The sequence below is a fragment of the Notamacropus eugenii genome, chromosome 2 (genome assembly GCF_028372415.1).
Source record: "Notamacropus eugenii isolate mMacEug1 chromosome 2, mMacEug1.pri_v2, whole genome shotgun sequence".
Lineage (NCBI taxonomy): Eukaryota > Metazoa > Chordata > Mammalia > Diprotodontia > Macropodidae > Notamacropus > Notamacropus eugenii.
In genome coordinates, this window is record NC_092873.1 from 118,271,463 (window position 1) to 118,293,849 (window position 22,387).

The window sequence follows — 22,387 nt, forward strand, 5'->3', positions numbered from 1 at the left end:
CCAGAAGTCAAAGGAACTAGGATTAAAACCAAGAATCACTTACCCAGCAAAACTGAGTATAATACTTCAAGGAAATAAATGGTCATTCAATGACATAGAGGACTTTCAAGCATTCATATTGATGAAAAGACCAGAACTGTATAGAAAATTTGACTTTCCAACACAAGAATCAAGAGAAGTATGAAAAGGTAAACAGGAAAGAGAAATCATAAAAGGCTTTCTAAAGCTGAACTATTTACAATCCTACAGGGAAAGAAAATATTTATAACACTTGAATCTTTTCTCAGTATTTCAGTAGGTAGAGGGATTGTACATACAAAAGTTGAATCAGAAGACATGATATCCACACAAAATATAAAATAAAATAAAAATTAAGGGGTGAGAAAGGAAAATACAGGGAGGAGAAAGGGAGAAATGGAATGGGGCAGGCTATAACTCATAAAAGAGATAAGAAAAATCTTGTTCAATGGAGGAGAAAAGGGAGAAGGGGAGAGGGGAAAAGTGAAGCTACTCTCTCCACATAAGGCTGAAGGAGGGAATAACATGCTCACTAAATCTGATATAAAAATCTATCTTACACTACAGGAAAGTAGGGGAGGAGGTGACAAGTGGGGTGAAGGGAATGATAAAAGGGAGAGCAAATGGGAGAAAGGAGTAACTAGAAATAAACACTTTTGGGAAGGGACAAGGTTAAATGAGAGAATAAAAAAGGGGGGATAGAGTAGGATAGAGGACAATATAGTTAGTATTATACAACATGATTATTATGGAAGTCTTTTGCAAAATGACACATACTTAGTCTATATTGAATTGCTTGCCTGCTCAGTGGGGATAGGGAGGGAGGAAGGAAGGGAGAGAAGTTGGAATTCAAAGTATTGATAACAAATGTTGAGAATTTTTATTGCATATAACAGGGAAATAAGAAATACAGGGAATGGGGTATTGAAATTTGTCTTGTCCTACAAGAAAAGAGAGAAGATGGGGATAAGGAAAGGGTGGCATGTGATAGAAGGGAGAAAAGAAGTAATCGGAATGCAAGGTATTAGGAAGTGGGGTGAGGGGAGTGATGGGGAGAAAAATTGGACACGTTACAAAGTGATGTAAAAGCAATTAGTATTAAAACAATTGACTGAATTAAATACTTAAAATAAATCAATGAGATCTTTAGTTTGGGGAAAAGAATTTTAGTCTAAATTTCCTAGAGGCAGGTAACCTCAGGTACACTCTGGTAAATTTGATTTTATGATTGCTATTTAATCAGGAACTAGAACATGTATAGAAAGACATGTAAGCCACTTAAGACTTGCCTCAAAAGATGTTCCTTAGCCAAAGTGAAATTATAATCATATTTGGAACCTGGTTATTGGAACTTGCTATTTTAAGATGCTATGGGACTATTAAGTGACTGTTCTTCTGAGTCTAACTCCAGATATGGATAGCAGAAAGGTGGTCTGAGCCTCCAATCCATGATGCCAGTAAGCCTGTGAGATGCTGGTATGAACTGAAAGAGGTGATCTCACGGGAAGGGTGGGAGAACAGCTGTTCAGTCTGGGTTGAGGTAGGATTCTCCTGACTCAGTTTCCCCACTGACACCTGGCAGGACTAAACCTGACTGAATGCAAGTTTACAATATACTCCTACCTGGAATTGACATGAAGCTGAGGAGATATTGGTTCCCTGCAATGTCCCTACTCTTAGCGGCAATTTCCTGTAGTCAAAAGGTTTGTAAGCTTAATACCAGATCAATTAAATTATAGATTGTTGATAGGGGAACATCCGAGGTCAGGTCTAAAATTAAGCTATTAGGCATAGGACTTTAGACCAACAACAATAGGCTAGGGTCCTTTAATTCTTAGTAATGCTGTGGGGACAATTAAGTCAAGGACTTGTTAAGTTAGCATACATAAATATTATTTGTGTCTCGGTTAATGTTTATAAAAAAATTCTTTTGTGGTCTAGACTGTAAATGCTTTAAAAAGAAGTATCACCAGACCAAAAGTTGGAATTGTTTTATGTGATATGAACTGTGTTAAAAATGAAAAACAAAATAAAAAAAAAGAATGTATTATGTAATGGCAGTAGGAATGACTTTTTTTTTTCTTTTTTTCTTTTTTTTTTTTTTTGCTATCCATACCTCTAATTCTGTTGTCAGACGGAATTTTCTATGAGGAAACTTTCCACCAAAGAAGATTTACAAATGTTCTCCAATTTCTAGTCTTAGAGAGTTCACAAAGAGCACTGAGGAGTTAAGAAATTTGCCCAAGGTCACTGAGAGAAATGATTATTAATAACCAATGGTTTGGGGAGATCCAGAGTTCCCCCCCTTTTTAGACCATCTTATTTAGGTGAATTCCTGTGACTGTGCTCCACTCAGGCTTGTTTGGGTGGAATTAGATCCTTTATCTAGATTACCCAAAGCTGGGGGTGTTCTGGGTGTAGAGATAGTAATCTCTTTGTCCAAGGGTGACATAATTCTCTCATCTCTTCACTGGAATGAGCCCACTTCTCATTGCCATATTCATTATCTCATTGTTAACCAGTAGAGTTGATTGGGGTGGAACATCCACTTTTCCAAGGGTGTATAAGCCCTGAGGCTGCCACCATGATTGTCTTTGGCCTCTGACCTCTCTTGTTAATAAAATGCTAGCATTATTAATAAAAAATAATTAATTACCCAGAAACCATGTCTCTCAAACTTTTTAAACATTACCTCACACAGTCAATATGTGTTCAAGGTGGGATTTGATTCTAGGTCTTAACTGGACTCCGGGGGCAGCTTTTTTATCCATTACAGCATAACAATACCATGTTGTCTCTCCATTGTAATACAAGGCACAATCATACATACATATATATATATGTATATATATATATATGAGAGATCTAGATTAAAATGCTCTGAGAAATCTGAAAGATGGGTTACTTTTAGCTGGGGACATCAGGAAAGGTTTCATAGCAAATTTAATGACTGAATTGGGCCTTAGAAGAATTTAATTCAATTCAATTCAACAATTTAAATGCAGTACATTATGCTAGACCTTGAAGAAAATAAGAAGTTTAGATAAGGTATGATCCCTGTCTTCAGGGATCTTACAGTCTGATAAAGAGTAATCACAAATACAGTATTAATTAATATTGTTAATAATTAATTAATATTAATAATATAATTATAATATATAATAATACTTGATATATATAATATATATTTGATATATACAATTGATAATATATAAATATATAATTGATAATAAAATTAATAGTCACAAACTACAATATTAATATTGTATAAGTACATTGTTGCTGACCTATGTACCATACTATCCATGGGGTTTACTTGCAAAGATATTGAGGTGGTTTGCCATTTTCTTCTCTAGCGTGTCCCCATTTTGTAGATGAGAAACTCAGGCAAGTAGGGGTTAAGTGACTTGCCCAGGGTCACACAGCTGGTAAATGTCTAAGGCTAGATTTGAGCTCAGATCTTCCCAACTTCAGACTCAGTGGTCTACCCATGGCATCACCTAGCTGCCCACTCATAACATTAGGGAGGTAAAAAGTATCATGAAGAGGCTCATCATATCCTCTGATCTCTCCTCATGTCCCACCTTTGTCTAGATTGCCCATTTAAGATTTTTGGACTTCTACACCATGTCCCTGAGTGCCTCCCCTTTGACTTTCTTTTTTATGTTGTCTCCCCCCTTAAGGGTAGGAACTATCTTTCTTTTTCATATTTGTATCCCTAGCACTTAGCAAAGTGCCTGGCACATAGTAGATACTTCATAAGAGTTTATTGACTATTGAGACTCAGGAGAAAACAAAAAGACATTATTTAAAGGGAACCAGGTTGAAAAGCCCAGAGTGGCCTTAGTATCATCAATGTCCCAGTATGTCCAATGTGGTTAAAGTTTAGGGCACATAAGAAGCACCTCCTGATCTGCCAACTGCTAGTGTACTCCCTCCTCCCTAATTACCTTATTTGTGTAGGTGTGTGTGTGTGTATGTGTAGACAAATACATATGTATATATATACAAATGTATTAATTGATTGGAACCACAGTGTCAGGCAGAGAGGCAGCTAGACGGCAAAGTAAATATAGCCCTTGGATATGGAGCTAAGAAGACCTGAGTTCAAAACTGGCTTCACTTATTAGCTCTGTGACCCTGGGCATGTCTGCCTCGTTTTTCTCAACTGTAAAATGAGGGGACAACAACATCACCGACCCCCGACTCTAAGTTTTTGTGAAGATCAAATGAGATATTTGCACATATCCATAGCATAGCCCCTGGCTCATAGTAAGTACTTAATAAATGCACTCTTTTGTGTGAATTTATTTTTTATCTAATGAGAATGATAGAATCTAGTAACAAAAAGTGGGCATCTGTCTTATCAAATTAGGAATGAGCAACTGGTCTTATGAGGTATTAGTGCCATAGTAGCTGAAGTGGTAGAAACAAATGTATATAGACAGCAGGGGCTGTTTAGGGCCCACACAAATGCCCTCTTGTATTACAGGAAAAATTAAAGTCCCAGTCATTTTTCAGTCATGTCTTACTCTTCATGAGTCTGACTCTTCTTGACCCCATTTGGGGTTTTCGTGGCATAGATACTACAGTGGTTTGCCATTTCCTTTAGCTGATTTTACAGATGAGGAACTAAGGTAAACAGGGATAAAATTGTGATTTGCCCAGGGTCACATGGCCAGTAAGTGTCTGAGACCAGATTTGAACTCAGCAAGAGTAGTCACATGAATGATTGCTAAATTAGTCATTAGTTCTGATCATATATGCGTAATGTAACAGCAAAAACAGCCACATCTCAGCCAGTGTGTATCCTTGTATTGCTGGGTAACCATAAAAACACTGATGTGAATAGTTCTCTACGCCTTGGGATGTATGTGCTTAGGAAATCTCACTGAACCTATGGAAACCTCAATTTCTTTTTCTGTAAAATGATATTTGGACTAGAGGGCCTCTGCCATCCCTCCTACTTCCAGATCTATATGCCTAGGATACGGCCCCTGGATGTCCTACAGCCTTCAAGGTGGGAGAGATGGATCATTATGCCCTCCTTAGCCAATGAGAGTATAGCACCCTCTTCCTCCCAGTACCATCTTTAAGTCACTGCTCCTGAGATCCTGAGAGTGCCTCTTTCAACAGGTTCATCTGCATGAGATTTGCCTGTGTTTGTGTCACTCTGTCCTTCACTGTCTTTCTACCCTTGTTTATTAGGTAGTGAAACCATGGCACAAGTTTCAGAAAGCTTACTAACTCCAAGGATTTGGTAGCAAGAGTAACAATATTCAGTCTGTTTTCTCCTTCCTTTGGGGGAAAGGTATTGTGATACAATGGAAAGTATGGGCAACTATGAGGCACAGGAAATAGAGCACTGAGTCTGGAATCAGGAAGACCTGACTTCATCTCTGGTCTCAGACACTTAGTAGCTGGGTGACCCTGGACGAGTCATTTAATCCTGTTTACCTCAGTTTCCTCACCTGTAAAATGAGCTGGAGAAGGAAACGGCAAACCTCCACAAAACCTTTGCCAAGAAAACCCCAAATGGGGAAAAAGAAGAGTTGGACACAGCTGAGATGACTGAATAACAGCAAATAGAAGATTTGTAGCCAGAAGACTTGGGTTTAAACCCTAGCTTTTTCACTTATCACCTGGGTGGCCATCAGGAAGTCTTCCAGTCTCTGTGATTCTGAATTGTCAGAATGAGAGGACTGGCCTCTAGATGGCCTCTAAGGTCCTTTCCAAATTTAAATTCATGAACCTAGAAGAAGCTACCAGGGTTCATTGAACCTTCCTCAGGCTTTCCATTTTGTTAGTGACAAAACTAGAGAATCACCTGGCTGTCCCTAGATGCTACACTTTCCACTAGACAGGTCCATATAACCTCTGGAGGAAAAAAATTTCCCTTTGCTGTGATGTACTAGAAGTAGCATCATAGCCAGGGGTAGAAATTGAGGTTTGGGTTCCAGCTCCCCCACAAAAAGCTGTGTATCTTTGGGAAAATCATTTAACCACTCTGTGGTTCAGGATCCTTAGCTATAAAATAGGCCTGATGAGACTTGCACAACCTTCATTACAGGGCTATTGTGATGGAAGAGCCTTGCAGCACCGCTGCCCCCCCCCCAAATGCTATATAATTATCAATTATTATTGTTCTAATTACTTTTTTATCGTCATTATTACTCATATACCATAAGGGTAATAATAATGAAAACTTTGAGCAGCAATTGAAGGAGGCTTCATGCCCAAATAGAAAGTTCCAGAAGAACATAGACAACAAATTTTCCCCTACATTGCCCCTGGCCACGGGCTCTTTGCCAATCAAACCTTAGCATCCTGGTCAGGAGCTGGGCCACAGAAAACCTGAACATGGACTGAGAAAAACTACCTGCACTCCTCAATTATGCTGACCTGTTCTCACATACATCGTGAATCAAAGGGGGGCAAGAAACCCTCCCCCCTCACCTAGGCTTCTTAGAAATCCTAGTTTCCTGCACAGTTCAGCCCTTCTTGACATTTACCCCATTCCCAATTGTTAGTGCCATTCTCTCCCCTCAAAAACATATATACATATATATGTGTGTGTGTGTGTATACATATATAAACACATATATACATACATAATGCCTAATGTAGTCTATATTTAAGTATAAATATAGAATATAAATTTATTATGTAGAATATTTTAGAAATATAACTGTAGCAATATAGTTATATCTAACTAAATATTAACTACTTAATAACTCTGTTAATACTATATAATTATATGTTGATATGGTAGTATAATTAACCGATATATATTAACACTAACAGTTGGCTATATCTGTATATTATATAGACAATTAGGTAGAGGATGTACCAAATGTCTTAATGTAGTTTTAAGCTTTGATAACTTCAAAAGTACTACAAACTTACCAAATAACAACATTTGAAAGATTATTTATTTTAAAATTTTAAATATTGATAGAGTTCTTATTAAAATTCAACGCGACTACCATCCTGTGGTCTACACCACTCTGATTAATTATTAAATTTTGCAAAAACTTTCAGCAACAGCAGCTCAGCTACCAAAAGAATTGCATTTGTACGCCTAGCCTTAAGATCATCTAAAAAATGAGGGTTTGATGGATACCAGATAGTGTTGAAAAGAAATAATTGAAAGAAATGAAGTTATCAATGTTGCCAAGCCAGAGGTCCTCCTCTATCAAATAAATCTGATAGCGAGCCATCCAGAAACTCACATATGCAATGTATGATAACAGAGTATCCCATCTCATTAATATTATAGTTTACTATTAAAGTTCACAAAACTAGATAAGTGTAAAAGAAATTTAAATAAATTCTCCAATGATATTGTTGTAAGTTTCTAGCATTTATACTTTTGATGTTCTAAGACTTTTGGGACACTCTGAATTTATATATACAGATATAGATATTTATATGTGTGTGCATGTGTGTATACATTTGTATGTTTGTATGTATGCATATATATATATACATATGTATGTATGTATATGTTCTCTCTCCAAAGGAATGTAAAGTTCCTTGAGAGCAGGAACTATTTTCATTTTTATAACCCTAACATCTAACACAGAGTCTGGCACTTAGTAGGCACTTAAAAAACGAATCAGTCTAATGATTGATTAATGCACAAGAGTTTTCACTCTGTCCAATCTACTCACTCTGAATTATACAGACAGAAAACTTGAAATATCTGTACCTCACTTTAAAACCAATGCAAGATTTGAATATGTAGATATACATATAACACACATATATAAACACTAGTATGTGTTATAAAGGCATGCATATGTATTGTAACAGAATCCATGACCAATGGAAAGTCCCCTTCATACAGTTAAATGACTAACCGTCTAATTTACATACCCTTCGGGGAACAGGTCTATTGGCTAACTATATGATCTTAGAAAAATCATTTGCCTCTCTGGGCCTCTATTTTCCATTCTACTAGATGAAAAGGATATATAAAAATATCTCCAAAGGACTTTCCAGCTCTACAGCCTGGGATATTAATATTCTATTATGTAAAGTTTTGTATTTCTTCCCAACATACATATATGTGTGTGTTGTTTCCTTCAGTAGAATGTAAGGTCCTTGAGAGTAAGGGTGGTTTCATTTTTAACTTTGTATCTACTCAGCTGTCAAATTGATCTTCCTAAAATACAGATCTGACAATGTAACTATCCTCCTCAATAAATACTAGTGGCTCCCTATTACATCTAGGATCAAATATGTAGCCTGTTTGACTTTTAAAGGCTTTCATAATCTGATCCCTTCCTACCTTGCAGCTTATCTGTTTCCTTTCTAGTACTTCTCAGTGATGCCCTACATCACTTTAATGAAAGCCTGCCCTGTATCCCTAGCAGTATCCATGACCCTGTTCCAACACTCACATTTTTGCCTTTCTTTGCATTCCCTAACACTTAGAACAGTACCTGGTACCTTTACCAAGCATAATAGGTATATTATTATATATAATAATATAATATTTTATATTAATAATATAAATGTTTAATAAATGTTTATTGACTTATTTTTGATTTTCAATTTATTGAAATGAGTCTTCACTACCTGCCACTTCCCTCCCGTTTGAAACTTAACCTCTCTCAATCCCTCAATGATAGCTCTGGGTCTTCTGCCATCACTCCTTAAATCTCCAGGTGTATTATCAGATCCTTTGACTTGAGCTACTTCTTACCCAGCTCAACATCACTCACTTTATTCTCCACTATATGCCACATGAACTGGTCAACTACCTTGACCACTGTGCCACTCTCACACCTTTTATTTAATGTAATGAATTATGGCCCCAGTTAGGGGTAGCTAGGTATTGCAATGGATAAAATACCAGGCCTATGATCAAGAAAACCCAAGGTCAAATCCAGCCTCAGATACTTGCTAGCTGTGTGACCCTGGACCAGTCACTTAACTTTGTTCGCCTCAGTTTCCTCATCTATTAAATGAACTGGAGACGGAAATGACAAACTACTCCAACTACCTTTGACAAGAAAATCCCCAGTGGGCTCATGAAGAGCTGGACATAACTTAAATGACTAAACTACAACAACAAATGGTAATAATAGCTAACATTTATGTAGTGCTAAGCACTGTATAATTAATATCTCATTTTATCCTCACAGCCACCCTGGAAGTAAGGTATAATTATTATGCCGGTTTTGCAGATAAGGACCTGAGGTAAACAGAGGTTAAATGAGTTGTCCAGAATCACACAGCTAGTAAGTGTCAGAGGGCAGATTTGAACTCAGATCTTTCTGACTCCAGATCCAGCACTCTATTCACTTTGCTACCTAGCTGGTAGCACCAATCATCATCTCATTTGAGCCTCACAACAACCCTATGGGGTAGGTGCTATGATACTTCCATTTTGCAGATAAGGGAACTGAGGCTTAGAAAGCTTAAGTGGATTTGTAATAGGATTTGAACTCATTTTCCAAACTTTAATCAATCAATCAACAAACATTTATTAATCCCTTACAGTATACCAGGCACTGTGCCAGACAAAAAAAGGCAAAAATAGTCCCTGCTCTCAAGAAGTTCACAGTCTAATGAGAAATATAACACTTAAGTAACTACGTAATTCTATAGTTTTAGCTATGCACACATGTGTATATGTGTGTACATGCATATATACACAGAGAGAGATCAGATGGAAAGTTATGTAAGAGGGATAGACATTAGCAGCTGATGTTACAAGGAAAGTCCTCCTACAGAAAGTATGATTTTGAGGCTTGAAAGAAAACAGGAAAACCAAGAGATGGAGATGAGGAGGTAAAGAGTTCCTGGAAGGAGGGAAGACCAGAACAAAGCCAGGACATAAGTGTTATGTTTGGGAAACAACAAGTAAGCCAGCATAACTGGATTGTAGAGTGTGTAAAGGGAATTAATATGTAAGAAAACTGGAAAGTTAGGAGGAAGTCAGGTTATAAAGAGCTTTAAATGTCAAATAGCAGACTTTGTTTTTTCTCCTGGAAGTCATAGGGAGACAATAAACTGGAATTTATTGAGTAAGAGGGTGACATGGAGACCTACACTTTAGGAAAATCACTTTGGCAGTTGAGTAGAGGATGGATTTGAGCGCAGAGAGACTTGAGGAAGGCAGATCAATCAAAAGACCTTTACAATAGTCCAACTGATAGATGATAAGGGTCTAATCTAAGATGGTAACTGTATAAATGGAGGAAGAGAGACAAATGGAAGCTGTTACAAAGGCAGGAGAATTGAGGAGATTGGTCTATGGATTGGATACCCAGAATGGAGTGAAGATTCAAGGATCATACCAAGGTTCTTGTTATGTTCATCCTTTGTTTTTGAAGAGGACCATGCCATCAGAGAAATGATGCACTTGACTTTGTTTTGAGTGAGGGAGGGCTGTGCAAGGTCACCAGCCTTACTTTCTCCTCCTGAGCCATCTGGATCCAGTGACCAGATTTGGAGGCCAAATACAGGAATTCTAAAATATTGATGAGAATCGATCACCATAAAATGCTGACAAATCTATTCCCTTTAAAATCTGTGTATTGTCTTCCTTCTACTTTACCTATATGTTCCCTTGTCTCGATCGATTTAATCATCAAGCCAAATTTACCACATTTTTTTCCTCTAATCAATTACTTTTCAAAGTTTTATAAGCTAATGTTACTGACAGTATTCTATTATCTTCCAGAATATGTGTATGAGCATATGAATGACTTGCGTGCTACAGTGACGGCATAGCTTACCGAGAGGAGCAAATCTTATGCCTGACGAGCAGGCTGCTTGTCCTCCTGTGGAGCTTGCGAGTAAAAGAACGAGGTGGGAGAGCATGTCAGTAAGCAACTCCGATTTATTCAAGCAAGCACTCTGATTATATAGTCTTTGCCAGCTAGCCCAGTGAACCATGGTAACACACATAAACAAACCTGAAACTATAGAAATGAACACAAGCTGGAACTATAGTGACAACAACAAACCAGGGGTGGGGCCATCCCTTCCTACGCCATCTTGTTCACCCTTCCCTGCTCCAGACTCAGTTTACCTGATGTCCGTCAGTGTGGCGTCCTAGATGGTGTGGCAGTCAGTGCCCCTAACACTTGCGAATGAGTTTGCTTTCTAAATCAGTATTTCCCTTGACTCTAATATTTTTTCATGTGGCAGAGAAACTTGTTAATGGAGGCAGGTTCTAGGTTTCATAGTGACCATTTTCCATCGGTTAAAATGCCTTAATAAATGACAATAATCTAAGCCAATGTCTTCACTTTTATCCATTTCCTATTTTTTGGAGGTAACATCTTTTTAAAACAGGTAATTATAAATGTTATTGACTTCCCATCATTATCATTTTTTGAAATTTGGTAATAATCTTGGCCTTTTTTTAACCCTGTAAATGATCCATGGACAATGAATTATGCAATTACTTCTATTTTAATAACATTTCCTTGCTATTAAGATGTAGTCAGTTTCACTTGGGTGTTTATGCAAGTTTATTTAATGCTCACCACATCTAGTATCTTCTGACTTTCTTCTTATAAAGTTTCCACATTGTACAAATGTGAAACTTCTGAGAAGTGCACAAGCCATGGTCTCTTTCATGTCTTTATTCAAAATTTGGATCAGTTTTTTTACATCATCTTCATTTCTAAATATATTTTCCTACCCTTACCAAGTTAAGGAGCCATCCTTTATAAAAGATGATGGGGAGGGGGAGGAAAAGAAAGAAAAAAATGAAGGAAGAAAAGAAGGAAGGAAGGAAGGAAGGAAGGAAGGAAGGAAGGAAGGAAGGAAGGAAGGAAGGAAGGAAGGAAGGAAGGGAGGGAGGGAGGGAGGGAGGGAGAGAGGGAGGGAGGGAGGGGGAGAGAGAGAGAGAGAGAGAGAGGAAGAAGGGAAGGAAGAAAGGAATGGAAGGAGGAAGGGAGTAAGAAAGGAAAGAAGACCTCTACCTCTGTAAAGAAAGAAAGGAAGCAAATTTTCTCATCTCTGCTCCAGGGTTAATTTCAGTTATTATAATTATGCAATGTTCAGTTTTGGCTTTTTTGTTATTTCTTTTTACATTGTTGCAGTCATCGTGCATATTGGATTTTTTTCTGATTCTGTATGTATGTCTCCTCACGCTTCTATTAATCCTTCATATTAATAATTCCTTGGAGTATAGTAATACTTCATTCAATCTAGGTACCTCAGTTTGCTTAACCTCTTTTACTTCTTGATCATAGGAGGCATTAACAAAGTTAAATGATCTTCCATATTCAGAATTCACATATTTTAGAAACATTTCCACAAAAATGGATAACATTGTAAAATATAGGTATTTAAAGAGGTGTCTTTTATCTGGAAAATTCACTTATGTGAAATATTTGACAATGCCTAATCAATGAGATGTTTTATTGTTATTGTTTTGTGAATCCCCAAAATATTCTTTTCCATGAACTTAGAGTTTCCATGAGAAAACGGGCACTTCAGTGTATGCCAATTACTGTACTGACTAGAGCTCTCTCTCTTCAAGTTAAGAACCTAAAATAAATCACACCATCAGGGAGCAACACCACCAAGGCAATTAATATTTTTCTTGTTTAGGATCCCAGCTGAGATTTCTGAAACATAGCCTTCATTTTTAAAATACATGTTAGTTGCATTAAAGTCACATGTGTTTGCAACCCGGTAGAGTGCTGGATTTAGCACTCTAGAATGTCTTAAAGGATTTTTGAGCCTTGAAATGGAAAAATTCTGCCCCACCCATTCACATTAATTCCCCAGCAGCTGGGAGGATACTCTAATTCTCTCTCTCTCTGTCTCTGTCTCTCTCTCTCTCTCTCTCTCTCTCTCTCTCTCTCTCTCTCTCATCACAATCTTTGTCTTTTACCACGTATATATACAAAAATATATGTGCATATATGTGTATATACATACACACAGACATTGATATATTTATATGTATATATGTATATACATATCTCTAAAAGAAGATATTATCTCTTTTATGCAACAGAAGATGAGTGTAATATGGACAGCAGTAACAAATTATATTCACTCAATCAACAAATATTTGTTAAGTAACTGTGCAAGGCCCTGTGCTAGGAGCTAGGAATTCAAAGACAAGAATGAAACAGTCCCTGCCTTCAAAAGACTGGCATATATAGGTGGAGACAATGTGTATGTGTGTATGTATCACACACACACACACACACACACACACACAGAGTTCTGTACAACAATCCTTTCCACATTGCAACTTAGCCCATCACGATTTTGATATATCATAAGTCAGCATAAGAAATTCAATGATAATTTTGGGATAGTTTGGCAGAAGCCATAGACAACATGTGAAGGTCAGCAGACAACACAGAAAAAGTCTAGAAATTCAGAAATGCATAATATATATCTATATATAGTATTATATAATATCAACATATTTTATCTTTTGATACTATAATAATTTAGACTTTCTGGTATAAAAGGAAGGCCAAAACTTTGACACAGATTTTCCAGATCCCAGGGGGCTGTGCCCCTAGCCCCCATGATATGGAAGGGATAACTATGTATTATATACATACACACACACACACACACACACACACACACACACACACACACACACATATATATATATATCTGTAAAGAGAGAGAGAGAGAAAGAGAGAGAGAGAGAGAAAGGTGCTTCCTTTCCATTTCAAGCTGAGAGGAGGCAGTGCTAATGGATTGTTTTGAGAAGTGCTATAAAACAACTTGGCAAGGTACGAGGTTCAGAATCAAATAGGACCCTCACCTCTCCTAAGAATGGCCTGAACCAGATTAAAATATAATTGGGAAATATTTGAAAGAATAAATAAAAATATAATAAAAATAGGTAATATCAATACATGGTTTCTAAGTTAATGTGAGTCCTGCTGGGATCCTTATGTACAATTTGACAGCCCCCATTTTTATTTTAGATTGACATCACTGCTCCAAATAATCTAGTGTCTTTGATGGATACATTTGAGCAGTTTAATTAGAGCAAGGTATGGCTAGATAAGTCAGATAGCTCTGAGCTAATCTATCTAAGAATTCAGTTTCAATGCCAGCTTCTCTAAGTTCAAGTCAATCCAATGAACATTTATTCAGTATCTTCTATGTTCCAGCCATTATGCTGGGTGCTAAGGTTACAAAGACAAACACAAAGCAGGGTCCTCCCCTCACCAAGGAGCTTATTTCTACTGGAAGCACTAACATTGTATAAGCTGATGATCCAGTAGTTGCTTTGCAGAGTCACGCAAACCCATCTGTGTTGGTGGTCCTCAACAAGCAACAAGAGAGGGAAGCTGTTGGCTAGATAGGAAAGAGTGGGGACTGAATTAGGAGGTTACAGGTAAATTGTGGTCCTCTAAAACTATGCCAAACAGGGCTCAAAAAGGACATCATTTCTGTCATGGGAGACCAGTGGTGCAAAAAACACTATTCCCAATTCATTGAGAGATGTGTGGAATGAAACACATCTACACTGGCTTTAGATGGTTGGGTCCAATATCCCTGCTACCTCTCTGGATCTTAATTTCCTCACCCATAACATAAAGGGGTATTAAACTAGATGACAGGGAGGCTAAGTGGCACAGTGGATAGAACTACTGGGTTGGAGTCAGGAAAATTCATCTTCATGAATTCGAACCTGGCCTCACACTTACTAGCTGTGTGATCCTGGGTAAATGACTTAGCCCTGTTTGCCTCAGTTCATCCTCTGTAAAATTAGCTGGAGAAAGAAATGGCAACACACTCCAGTAGCTTTGCCAAGAAAACCCCCAATGGGAGTATGAAGAGTCAGACGTGACTGAAATGACTATATAACAACAAATCAGATGGCTTTCCTAAATCTAGGATACTATAATGCCATCCCAGTAGCAGGTGTTCAACTCCAGTCACTTGAGGGGCAGCTGCAGTAAGATGCCAGGCTAGGAATGAGAAAGAGTTGATGAATACATGTCCTGTCCTATGAAAGATAGCCCTAGAGATCATTCATATGGAAGCAAGAAGTAGAAAAATCTGGGAAAACAGAAAATTTTCATTCAAGACTCTGATTCATAGAAGAAATTTCAGGAAGAAAAGGAGACAGACGGGGTACTTGGGGTGGTTCTTCCAGTTCTCCACCCCTTAAGAGAAGGGGAAGAGCAAGATCTGCAGAAAGAAGGTCCTTGTGATATAGGAAAGAGGTGCACTAAAATCAACCCATCAGCAGAAACCCACCACAAATCCAAGCAGATCCCTAGCCCCTCAAGTGAGAAGGCATCCTTGGAAGTACTGAACAATTACTCTTGCCAGGACATGTGGAGAGGCAGAATATCCCCCTCTCTTCAGAAGAAAAAAGAAGAGAGGGAAGGATGAACCTTGGAGGGGAGTTAAAATCAGGTAACTGGAAATCTATGGGATCAAGGGGCAGAGAGGCCCATGAGGACCACAATTGAAAATATGAAGGAAAAGTCCTTTCCAGAACTCTCGCTAGTTCAGGACCAGCTAAGTTGATCAACAGGCATTTACTTAACACCAAGGGGTACCTTTGATAGCACTGATATTTCTATAGGGACATCTAAGGTTTTCAAGGAGTACAAGAGCTTCTTGTATATGCATGGCTTGATGGAGCCAGAGATCAGACCTTATTTGGAACAAAGAGTGGATGCCATAGTATGTGCTCACTGGTATGCAGTGTCAGAAGAGCAGTGAATATGGGGGGAAAGATTGCAAGGCACAGACAAGCTACAGTGCCTGTAGGGTTGGTCTTAGATATCTCTTATATAGTCATTGTGATATACCCTCAATTTCTAGAACCTTCTCTCTCAGAGTACCTTGTATGTAACTACTTTGGATATATGTGTTTGTATATATAGATCAAGGAGCAAATAGGTGGTGCAGTGGATAGAGTACTGGCCCTGGAGTCAGGAGAACTTGAGTTCAGATCTAGCCTCAGACACTTACTAGTGTGAGCCTGGGCAAGTCACTTAACCTTGTTTGCCTCAGTTTCCTAATCGTAAAAGAAGATGGAGAAGGAAGCAGCAAACTACATCAGTCTCTTTGCCGTGGACACCTCAAATAGGTTCACAGAGAGTGGCATTCAACTAATCAACAACAAAAATAGGTCAAATGTGTAGATTGACGTAGGTACATATGATGTAAATACAATACATATAACGCACACAAAGTGGCTATTTATTTACATACTTGTGTTAATTATATTTATTTATATGTCAACTTTATATATGTGCGTGTATTTATATTTATATGTCCTCGTTTCCTTCATCAGAATACAAGCTAATTTCAAGTAGGAATTGTTTTGTTCTTTGTACTTGTGTTCTCAGAGCCTAGTACAGTGTCTGGCGTATAATAGACCCTTAATAACTACTTGACGATTGATTTATGATTATTGATGTTTGGCTTGGTCATGCTTCATACATGCTAATGCAGGGATCATAGACTTAGAACTATAAGAAACGTCAAAAGTCATCCATTTCAATTCCATTTAACAGATGGAGAAATTGAGGCCCAATTTATCAAATACTGTTCAGTGTTTACTATATGCCAGACTCTGCGCTAAGCACTAGAGATACAAAGAAAAATAAAGATAGTCTCTTCTTTAGGTGCTCACATTCTAACTGGAGAGAAAATATGTAAATAACGTACACACAAACTATATGTGGAGTACATAGGAGGTCATTTCAGAAGGGAAATCACTAACAGTCAGGAACTAGAAAAAGCCTCCTAAGGGTCACACAGGTAGGAGAGACAGAACCAGGGTTCCTATTCCTTGTTTGTCATCAATGGCAATATAATTATGTCAGGGGAAAACATTTTAAGGAACAAAGATTTAAGCCATTGAGCTGGAGAAGCAGGCTCATGTAGGGAAGTAATGTAATGGCAGAATTGCAACCTTTAATTGGACATAAGAGCCTTGTGGGCAAGAACAGTTTGACTTTTCTCTAACTATTTTAATCACCTGGCACAGAACCTGGTACATAGTAAGCACTTTAAAAAAAATGGTTGTGGCAATGTATTGAATTGACTCAAGAAAAGTATTGAAAGGAATTCAGGCCAGCTTTAAAAGGGGTCTGAATGTCAGAATAAGATGACTGGACCAAGGACAGAAGTAATAACACCAAACGCTGACTGACTGGAACAAACAGATGGAGAAAATTGACCCAGAAAATGGTGAGTTTGTAGAACTTAAACTCTAGAAATAGGATATTCAGAAGATTCAGCCCCATTTCCCCAGGGATTGTGACTGTTAGGCAAGATTCCCAAGAGGATGGACTTAATTTGTTTTAAATGTAAGAGTAATACTATCGTCTCAGTGGGTGAATAGATGAAGTGTTCTGTTCCCTGTGGCTTTTAGATATCATTGTATCAATTTGGAATCTTGAAATAAATGAGTTGTAGAAACAGATCTAATTTAGTGTGCTACTTCCATATTCTGATGGATCTTAGGTCTCATCAAAGTGAATAATCTACCTTTGTTTCAGAGAGAAGGTTTGGGTCAACAAAAGCACTATAAGATTATCCAAAGGCTCCAGTTCCTTGACTACACATAGGATGTCTATACCTTGTCCAAGATATATATGTACTGATGGACCAGTTCAATAACTAATCCATTTAATTATATATCATAATCTGGACAATAAGCACTCATAATTTATTTTTTTCCTTTGTATATTGCTAGTCTGAACTCATTTGAGTGAATATGTATATAATTTAAGAGGTTTTCTAGTGTTACAGAGCTTTATACAATCAACACAAAATTACCCATTGATAGGCATAAAAACAGGGGACTAGGGAACCATCTCCCACAAAGGAGGTTCATGCACAGAGTAGATTCAATCACTGGGGTGCCTGACTTGTAAAGTGAGGGATCAGACTCCTTTTCATTACCTCTGGCTTTTTATATCTCCACCTGGAGCCCTGAGAGAAATCATGTAAGATTTAACAAGGGTTTTTATTCATGTCTATGGTGTTCCCCAAAGGGAACACAAAGAAATATATTGTACAGTATAAATCAAGTATAGGATGTCTATTTCCTCTACACAACAGACTAATAAGTATGACTGACAAAGACTTAACATAAAGTAGTCACTCATAATTCCTATTATATTCCCCTAGAGTCTGATACTAAATCATTAAACACTTAAGATGTCTGCTGCCTAACCATTTTATCTTCACCTTGCTTTGCACCATCCAAATAACTGTCTCAAGTTCCCTGCCTTTTGGATGGTGGTCAGCCTCCTAAGTGGAGTCGTCTGCTCTGAGAAGGAGGAAGTTGCAGAAAATTATTTCCAGTTCCTGTCATCCCCAACTGAAAAACCTAAGGACTTACAAACTCTGGAGGTAGCCACACCCCAAAAATCTATCTTTCATAACTGCTATTAGATTGTCTTGCTCAGGAAAAGGAACATAAGTATAAGAAATAGTTAGGGCCCTATGTTCAGGCTTGGGCTCCCCTAGGGAGCATGTGTGCTCACTATCATGTGCAAGTAACCACTACAGTTGTTGCAGGGAGGAAGTTCTTCCTCTGTCTTCATAGGATATCTAAGGTAGAGGGTCAAAGAGTACACACACACACACACACACACACACACACACATACACACACATACTCACACACATTCTCTTCTCCCTTCCTCATCCCAGATTTCTAATTCTAGAACTATAATCAAAGCAATACTACCATTAATATCAGAAATGGTAATACAGAATATATGCTAGCCTATTACCCTACAGCTTTACTTGCCATCCCTAAAACTTTCCAAACCAAAACATCCCTTCCTGGTTAACAGAGATAGATTAGATAGATAGAAAGATAGATAGATAGATAGATAGATAGATAGATAGATAGATAGATAGATAGATAGATAGATAGGTAGATGATAGATAGACAGATAGTCTTCCTCTATTAGACTGTAAGTTCCTTGAAAGCAGTGACTGTCTTCTCCTTTATAGAGAGAGAGAGCTTAGTAAAATACTTGGCACAGAGAAAGGGCTTAATAAATGCTTTTTTCATTCAGAGGAATTATTCATAGGGGTTGGTTATGGAAAGGGAACCAGAAGATAGAGTCACAACTTTTGAGGTCCACTGAGCCATTCTTTCTGGCTTTTGTATAACTTCCCCAACCACCATGATGGGGTTCAAAATGGAAGGGGAAGGTAGGGATAAGTGGAAATGAAAAGAAGAGAGAAGAAAATTTCCTGATCAGGAATCCTTTATTTTTTAATTCAAAGCAGAAAACAGAAAGAAGGCCAGAAAGAAGAACAAACAAGCAGCTTTGAAAATTACATATTGAAGTTATTATATAATTAGAAAGAAAAAAGCAAGCTGTACATTATAGAGATCTACCATTTCATTTTCAATAAATGTCATTTTGTTTGATACCTGTTATATTCATAATAAAAAATTTAAAGAACGAAGCACAGGGGGGCAGAGCCAAGATGGTGGAGTAGAAAGATGCACATACACTAGCTCTTCCCCACAGTCCATAGAATACCTGTAAAGAAAGACTCTCAACAAATTCTAGAGCAGCAGAACCCACAGAACAACGAAGTGAGGGAGATTTCCAGCCCAAGGTGACCTAAAAGGACAGCAGGAAAGGTCTGTCACACAGGACATGGAGCAGAGCCTAACCCAGCCTTGGCAGCATGGCACAGAACCAAAGCAGGCCTCAGGGGTGGAATTTCCAATGGCAGTAGCAGCGGCTTGCAGATCCCTCAACCCACAGGCTCCAAATGTCAGTGAGAGGGTTTTTTCAGCTGTCTGAGAAGGGAACAGAGTATTCGCATAGCTCTGGCCTCAGGCAGCAGCAGCAAAGGCCACATTGGGCTGTAGCAGCTCCCACAGCAGCCTCCATCCATTGTTGGATCGTAAAGCCCCTGGGGGAACTGAGCAGCTGATTCATACCTCAGCCCTGTATGGTAGCCCTGCCCCTACCTAATGTTCCTGGGGGAATTGAGCAGCTGATTTTTATCTCACACTGAATGGCAGTCTTGCCCCCGCCTAAAGGCCCTGGGGGAATTGAGCAGCCTATCTGAATCTCAGCCCCCAGAGCTGGCTTGGTGGAACTGGAGGCCAGGTGGTTGTGGAGAGGAAACTCTACTACTCACAGATTCTGGGCACAAAAATTTCTTGTTGCTCCCAGACCAATGTACACACTTGATTGTGCCACCTTGGAGAAACTGAGATCTTACAGATCCCCAGAGTATACCCTGCTCTTGACAAAGGACCCAAAAAGTCAAATAACTAGTTGGGAAAATGCCCAAAAAAGGGAAAAAAATAAAACTACAGGAGGTTACTTTCTTGGTGAACAGATACACTCTCTCATCCTTTTGGATGAGGAAGAACAATGCCTACCATCAGGAAAAGACATAAACATCAAAGCTTCTATATCCCAAACATCCAAAATAAATATTCAGTGGTCTCAGGCCATGGAAGAGCTCAAAAAGGATTTTGAAAATCAAGTTAGAGAGGTGGAGGAAAAATTGGGAAGGGAAATGAGAGCAATGCAAGAAAATCATGAAAAGGAAGTAAACAACTTGCTAAAGGAGACTCCCAAAAAAATGCTGAAGGAAACAACACCTTTAAAAATAGGCTAACTCAATTGGCAAAAAGAGGTTCAAAAAGCCAATGAGGAGAAGAAGGTTTTAAAAAGCAGAATTAGCCAAATGGAAAAGGAGGTTCAAAAACTTACTGAAGAAAATAGGTCTTTCAAAATTAGAATGGAAGAGATGGAGGCTAATGACTTTATGAGAAACAAAGAAATCACAAAATAAAACCAAAAGAATGAAAAAATGGAAGATAATGTGAAATATCTCATTGGAAAAACAACTGACCTGGAAAATAGATCCAGGAGAGACAATTTCAAAATTATGGGACTACCTGAAAGCCATGATCATAAAAAGAGCCTAGACATTATCTTTCATGAAATTATCAAGGAAAACTGCCCTGATATTCTAGAACCAGAAAGTAAAGTAAATATTGAAAGAATCCACTGATCACCTCCTGAAAGAGATCCAAAAAGACAAACTTCTAGGAACATTGCAGCCAAATTACAGGTCAAGGAGAAAATACTGCAAGCAGCTAGATAGAAACAATTTGAGTATTGTAGAAATACAGTCAGCAGCTTCACAAGATCTAGCAGCTTCTACATTAAGGGATAGAAGGGCTTGGAACAGGATATTCCAGAAGTCAAAGAAACTAGGACTAAAACCAAGAATCACCTACTCAGCAAAACTGAGTATACTACTTGAGGGGAAAAAAAATGGTCTTTCAATGACATACAGGACTTTCAAGCATTCTTGATGAAAAGACCAGAGCTGAAAAGAAAATTTCACTTTCAAACACAAGAATCAAGAGAAGCATGAAAAAGTAAACAGAAAAGAGAAATCATAAGGGATTTACTGAAGTTGAACTATTTACATTCCTACATGGAAAGACAATATTTGCAACTCTTGAAACTTTTTTCAGTGTCTGAATAGTTGATGGGATTATACACACACACACACACACACATACGTGTGTGTGTGTGTGTGTGTGTGTGTGTGTGTATAAAATGGAGAGAGAGAGAGCACAGGGTGAGTTGAATAGGAAGGGATTATATCTAAAAAAATAAAATTAAGGCGTGAGAGAGGAATATATTGGGAGGAGAAAGGGAGAAATAGAATGGGGCAAATTATCTTTCATAAAAGAGGAAAGAAAAAGACTTCAATGGAGGGAAAAATGAGGGAAGTGAGATGGAACAAGTGAAGCTTACTCTCATCACATTTGACTCAAGGAAGGAATAAAATGCACATTCATTTTGGTATGAAAACCTACCTGACAATACAAGAAGGTAGGGGAGAAGGGGATAATCAGGGTGGGGGGATGATGGAAGGGAGGGCAATGGGAGGAGGGAGCAATTTGAAGTCAACACTCTTGGGGAGGGACAAGGTCAAAAGAGAGAATAGAAGAAATGGGGGGGCAGGATAGGATGGAGGGAAATATAGTTAGTCTTACACAACATGACTGTTATGGAAGTCATTTGCAAAATTATACATATATAGCCTATATTGAATTGCTTGTCTTCCCGATGGGGATGGGTGGGAAAGGAGGAAGGAAGAGAAGTTGGAACTCAAAGTTTTTAGGAACAACTGTTCAGTATTGTTCTTGCATACAACTGGGAAATAAGAAACACAGGTAATGGGGTATAGAAATTTTTCTTGCCCTACATGACAAAAGAGAAGATGGGGATAAGGGAAGGGAGGGATGTTAAAAGGGAGGTCAGATTAGTGGTAGGGGTAATTAGAATGCTTGGCATTTTGGGGTGGAGGAAGGGGAGCGATAGGGAGAAAATTTGGAACTCAAAATTTTGTGGAAATGAATATT